The sequence below is a fragment of the Populus trichocarpa genome, chromosome 2, assembly GCF_000002775.5.
Source record: "Populus trichocarpa isolate Nisqually-1 chromosome 2, P.trichocarpa_v4.1, whole genome shotgun sequence".
Lineage (NCBI taxonomy): Eukaryota > Viridiplantae > Streptophyta > Magnoliopsida > Malpighiales > Salicaceae > Populus > Populus trichocarpa.
In genome coordinates this window covers 6073594-6080783 of record NC_037286.2, presented here as the reverse complement: position 1 = coordinate 6080783, position 7190 = coordinate 6073594, and positions in this window count along the sequence as shown.

The window sequence follows — 7190 nt, the reverse complement described above, 5'->3', positions numbered from 1 at the left end:
TATTAAAATTATTTTTTTATATTTTTTAAAAATTATTTTTGATATCAGCATATTAAAAAGAAATAAATAAATAAATTTTAAATTTTTTCAAAAGTATTTTCCAAATGTAAAATCAAATAATTTTTTAACTAGTTCGCGGAATTGATCTCTGAACAATTCAGATGAAAAGTTACTAAATCATACCCAACCCCCCTTTTTTTTCCTTTTTTTTATTCTCTGATGAGTATTTACTGTCTGCTATTGTAATATATCAAATATCATCGAGCTATAACATCCACTGTTTTTTCAAATCAGAGTTACAGTCGAAAGGTTAGGCTATATAGGGCATCGCTCTGGGACAAGTTGGATAGCTACCACACCATTGCCGTTCAATCAATGATCTCTCTCATCTGACCGTCTAAAAACCATCCATTTCTGTTATCTGTCAAGGTGGGTGGGTTCATGGCATGTAAGACTAAGTCCAGTTCCGTCTCCAGTGTGGATTTTTAACTCTATATTGATCTTCTGCGCCATGCGCAAGCAATCCAAGTCGGGGAAAAAAAAGAAAATAAAAGTTTGGTCTTATTTAAATTAATGAGAAGTGTTGAAAGTGATCAATCATTCGCTAATGTGTGTTTAGTATTGTATTATTTTTTTCAGTTATGGTTTTAAAAAATTAGGTTTTTAAAACAAAATTAGCTATGATTTTTAAGAAATAAGTTTTAAAAATATATTTAGTTAAAATTGCAAATGAAATAAATTTTTGCATGTAAAATAAAAAAAATCTTTATAAAAAACAGGTTATTTTACAAAACAAAAAATGATAAAAAAAATCACCTTAAAAAAAAAAAAACAGGCAAATTTTCTAATTCTAGCCTCTAAAATTCACAACTCTTGAAATCTTAAACTCAAAGTTAAATAAAAAAACTTCATTAATTCTCAATCAATTTAATTTTGAATAATAAAATTGGTGAAAAAATATCAATAAAAGACATGCAAAAATGGTAGAGTGGTGAAATAAAAAAAATATTTGTAATTTGAAAGATTATTTATATATTTAAAAATTAATAAGGGGTGAAATTGAAAATCATTTATATTTTTATAGTTTATTCTAAAATAAAAAAAAATACTAATAAAAGGCATAGAAACCAAATGTAAAGGGAAAAACAATTAAATGGGTTGTTATGAAAGTTTGGAGGACTTGACACAGAATTTGAGGAAGAGAGAGAAGGGAAAAAAACAGTTGTCGACACCTAATTAACAACAACTATGATACGTGCGCTGCACCACTAAGTAGAGGATTTTGAGATTTTTCAAGTGCCGCCCCAAAAAGCAGCGTTTGGTAGTCAAATAGCCCTACATGCATCTCTTGAACGGTACAAGACCATCAACACGTCATGTTCAAAGCACATTCCAAGATGTTTATTTTAAAAATAATATTAAATATATGCATATTATAATATTACTCCTAAACAACCTATGAATCTATAAATAAAAAAATATATAAAAAAATAAAAAAAAATCTCTTATAAGAGAGTTGCATTGTTCTTGTCTTTAAAGGCACCAATGCAACTCTACTATTCCAAAAAAAAATGAAATGATAAAAGCCTGATCGAGTTAAAAGCATTGAAATTATTTATTTTAGAGCTAAATTTATAATTTTGTTGTGCATTTAAAAAATAAAATGATAAACATAACCCCATTCAATATATTAAAGACAATTATGTAACAATTTCACCCCCAAAGATTAGTTCTTTACCTTTTTTTTCAGGGACAAATGAGTAAATACATTATTACAATGAATATAAAAATGAGTATTGGCCTATAATAACTTTTCCTCCAAATTTAGTTTTTTTATTTTAATGTAGATGACGAGATTAATTGTTCATTTTGTGATATTGACACATTGCTGAGTCAATTATCACAAACGATTTGACTTGTCAAGAAAGGGGCATAGGTAAAGTCTATGAAAAGTTGATTTCTTATCCTGTCTTCTTCGTGCTTGCTGAACGGGAAGCAACTATCTGAGCAGAAATAATGACATCAGTAAGCTATTGTTTCAATGTTCCAAAAATTATCAGAGAACTTCAGAAAAATATAAATAAAAATGCGACACGTCCCAAGTTGCGGGCTGTTCCATCTTTCAGATATGTTTGCTTTAATTTCCATCCCGTATAGCCTCGTTGCTTTGCTGAAAAGTTTTTGAAAATAAATAAATAAATAAATAAATTTCAGAAAAATAAATTATTATTTGATATTTAATAATATAACAAAAAATAAGTTAGGAACTATTTGGTTATCTCATAAAAAAAATAAACTGAAAAATAATTTATTAATATATATTTATTAATTTATTAAAATAATAGCATGGGATAAAGTTTATTAATGTTTCAGATGGGATAAAGTTTGGTGTGCAAGAGAATGGGTTGGGCTTATGGACTTGTCTTGAATTAATAGCACATCTATAGAAGTTGGCCCATATAACATCAGAGCCCAGATACGGAACCAGCAACTTCAAGCTATCACTGTATACCAGATTTGGAAGAAAAAAAAGAGATGAATATATAAAATCCAAAACTTCGAAAAACATTAATGTACAGGGCTGAATTTGGACGTAATTTATGAGAGTGGAAACCTGTATGAATACTCTAATTCATATATATAGTCCTGTAATTGGGTGAACAGTGTAAACAATGTGTTTTTTTTGTTGTATTCTTAATCTCGATTTTAGTTCTTCTTTGGATTTTACACACCTCAGCTAGCAACAAACTAGCATTCGATGATATTTTTCCAGTTTTTTTTTTTTTTGGGGCCCGGTCCTTGCCAGCCTTTTCTCCGACTATCAGCAAGGCAGAATATACATACTTCATTTCCTAATTCGGATCCTGTATATTTTTGTAATCTGTGATCGAGTTCATAATTTGTGAACCATACCATGGCATGCAGGAAGCCACAGCAGACACCAAAAAATGTGGCCATGGTGGGGCTTTTTAACTGTTGTTTCAATAGAAAGCCAATTTCTTGGTGCGTTAGTGACAGCAGGAAGTGTTGCGCGCTCAACTGTAGACCAAGCACTCCAAAAACTATCAATGGTGTTTTGCAATTTCAGCATCATCATTATACAAGTGTCGCACGTTATGATTGGTCTTCTGAAGGGAACTGGACTCGGGCCATAAATAATTAATGGAGAAATTGTTATTTATATATTTTTAATTTCTAAATAATGGTTTTACATTTTTTGTTCTGGAAGGATTTGTTTGTAAAGTGCCCACTATGATTGATCATGTCACATGATGATACATGCATTTCACATGATTTCGTTTGTGTATATATTCTGCGTTTATTATTAACATAGTCTATGAGTGAGGTACTTTACATAAAGTATCCATTATGAGTGATCATGTCACATGATGAGGTAAACCTAATTTTATGTAATAATTTTTTAAAATATTAATCTATTCCTTGCAACATTAATTAGTTGGTTATTATTTCTCTTTCGGATTAATTGTTCATTTCTCCGATTGAAACTGCCTTCAGAAGTTCAGATTAATGACAGTTCGATGGTTTTAATTAAGCCCTTTCGTGATTTTATGCTATCATTCGAAGCCATTTTATTTTGTTTACTTTAATTCGACTTCAATGTAATAAACGCGTGTTTTCGCATTGTGTCACTGCTGGAGTTTCTTTTCTCTCGAATTACAGTGATATGGCCATGCATGTGCAGAGACAATTCGAAGACATATACCAGCTCGATCCGAGCTGAACAGAATATTTCTCAGACTGAAGGAATTATGTTCTTTATTTTTTATAGCATTGCCTAATTATATTCCCTAGAAAATGCAGCTTTCGATGTAATATATATATCACTTGCTGGACATTTACGAGTTTGGCGGGGGGGGAAAAGAAGGGTTTCCGGTTCGACGAAGTCGAATAAAAATGCCATCTCAAATACTATACTTTGTGGACCCGAAGGACATCTAGCGGAGATCAGAATCAAAATGCCAGCCCTGATTGGAAATGAGTGGAAACATGTATGCCAGCATTTCCCTTCATGGGTTTCTGTCAGTTGCAAGAATATGAATATAAATTGGGAGGTGAATATTCGAAGATAATATTTAAGTCTATGATATTATTTTATATGATTTTCAATACATAAACATCTTCCTTTTTTATTTTGAATCCACTGATTAGGCTGAAAGTGATTACTTCATGTTCTTAGTAATCCATTCGAATAGAGTGTGTGTGTGTATTGCATTATCGGTTTTTTTAAATATCACCGAATCAAGTCTTATTAACAATAAAACATCACCGAATAATCTTATGAAGCAAACTAATTAATTGACACCCACATGATTAAATTTTTTTTAAGATCAGATCAACACTTAATTGATTTTTTCTTTTGGTTCACAAAAAATCCCATTAAATATTTTATAAAAAAAGGTCCATTGATTTTACCCAGTTTTAATGAGTCCTTTTATGTCATGCAATGTTTACAGGCCATGATATGATTTGTCTCTCAATTAGTAAAAAATATTTAATTAAGCCCCTCTAGCAATAATATATTATCGCATTGTGTAATAAATTTGTGTTCAATAAAACTCGTCATCCGCTAACGCTTTAGAAATTACCAGTTTTTTTTTTTTTTGATTTACGTGGGTGTCCGGACCAGCTTGCGCGCACCACGACTAATCCCACGGCCCACTGAACACCCTGCAAACCCAGTGGGCATGTAAGGCACCGCGGGGATGACAGGCGTGCACATGAGGGCTCGAAACCAGGAGCAGTGGAAGGAGACAAGCCCCTCCCACCGCCAGGCCAAGACCCTCAGTGCAGAAATTACCAGTTTGATTCGCTGAGATGAAGTATTTTTTTTTTCTCAATATCAAAAAAGAGTGTGGGTGTTGTTAATATTTTTTTTTACCTCAGGTGATGGTAGCATTTTTAAGGAAATAAAAAAAAATTCTAGACTCGGTTCATTAATTAGAATGAGTTTAGTAAACTAAGTTAGTTTAATAATATGATAAAAAAATACACACAACAGTAGATAAACCAAATAAAAAGAATTAGCAACAATTAATTATTAAAGTGAACTGCCTATATATCATGGAAAGGTATTATCCCAATATTCTTTAAAGGGTTTCATGATTTTATTTGATAATAATAATAAAAAATTATATGAGAATTGGATATCTTGGTAAAAAGAAAAACAAAAAAATAATCTTAAGCTCAATTCCAATAAAATCAAATGCTAAATGACAAAAGAAAAATAAATAAAAAAGGATAAAAAATTGACCCGAGTCGACCCCTATTAACCTACCAAATATCTTATTTAGTTATGAAGCTAAAATAACCTTGTACAAAGCGAATTGAATAAAATTCAAAGCGAAAATATCAAACTAACTAATATTAAAAAGCGAAACTTTTTAAAAAATTATTTTTAATAAAAAAACAACTAAAAAAAATAATTCAACTCGGGCTTCAGATTTTTTTACAATTCAACTCGTATCTTGAAACATGATATAGAGATAACTTTATAGAAAAAAAATAAAAAAACTATAAAGCTTAATTGTAAAAACTCAGTTAAAACCTATCCCGAGCAAAAAAAAAAATAGATTTTTTTTAATCTAAAGATAAAATGTGGGTTAGATTAAATAAAACAACTTTAAATATAAGAGAGGGATGAAACTAAAGGAAGGAAAAGGTGTTATGGCATAATAACATAAGAAGGAAAGGTAGTGGTAAAAAGGAAAATGTGACATTACAAGGGGTCAATATGTAATTAATAGACAATAGTTCAAAAGAGAAATTGAGAGCTTTGGTGAATGATTTTGAAGAAAATCTAAAGGTTAGGGTTTTGGAAAGGAAAGGAGAGGGGAATTGAAGGGATTCATGGATTTCCCACAGTGTTTTTATGTTGATTAATGTTTGTATGTATGAAATAAGGTTGGGCAATGACTCAATTCCAAGAATGGAAGGAATAAAAATCCCTCCCTCACTACCCATGGGCTTCGGCCAAGAGGAAAGAAATTTGGAAATTGGGAGTTTTAATGCAATTGAATAGAATTGCAAAGGATTAATGTTATATGAATATAAATAGATGGAAAAAGAGAAGAAAATTACAAAAGAGAGGAGAAAAACCCTCACTTTCTTCTTTTGAAGGGTTTCGGCCAATGCATGTGATAAGAGGGAAGGTTTTAATTTTTGAACTTGTTAATGTGGGAAAGCATGTATGATCGAATTCAAATATTGAGATTGAAATAGTTAAAAATGAATTAGTTGTGAAGAAACAAAAAAAAAAATGAATTGTTTCTCGGCCAAGCATAGGTAAAAATATTGGACCGAGTTAAATTAAATAATACATAAGATGTATTAATTCGAGTTGATTAAAAGTGGAAAGGGATGAAAACGAAATTGTTTCCTTTAATTTTCATTCATTGCAGATCTCCTTGTTGTAATTTTGTTTCTCATCTTGAATATCTTCTATTATGCATATGTATTTATATCTTGAATTAGGTGGTGACTAATAAGTTGTACTATTAATTGTTATAATTATGAAAAAAAATTACAATAATCATTTTATTGAAGGAAAAAATAAAAACAGGAGTTTGAGCTTATGTCAAGTTAGGAAAATCATGATGGGATAAATATTGAGATTGTTGATTGAAGGTTATGAAAAATTATGAAATCGATAACTTGGGATAAAAAAATATAAAAAACATTCTGCTGAACTTTTGATGGAATATATAAAAGTTTAAGTGAGTCGATCTGGAACATGATCAACATGGAAAAACTCAGATAACTCAGTTAAAAATCTGAGTTGATCTAGATTGATTATCTGACTTAATCAAAATCTAACCATTAATTCATTGATTTTTTTTTCAATAAAGAATTCAGGATCAATAATTTTAATCTATAACTATGATCTTGTCTCGAGTCAACTAGGGACTGAGTTTTAAGTTTCAAAACTCTATATATATAACTATGTGTAAATTTCTTTTCTTAAAAAGAATACCAGCACCATTGTGCAATCACCATAAAAGCTACCATCACTTGATATCCACCGATCAAAAAATCATCTATCAATTTCACACCTCTCTATCAGTCAATTTGCTTCCACTTTTCATCTTCCTTTCCATCCTTTTCCGCAAACTGTGTCTGTACGAATTCGACAATGGAAAAACCAATTGCAAGGATCGATAGAAGGTCGGGCC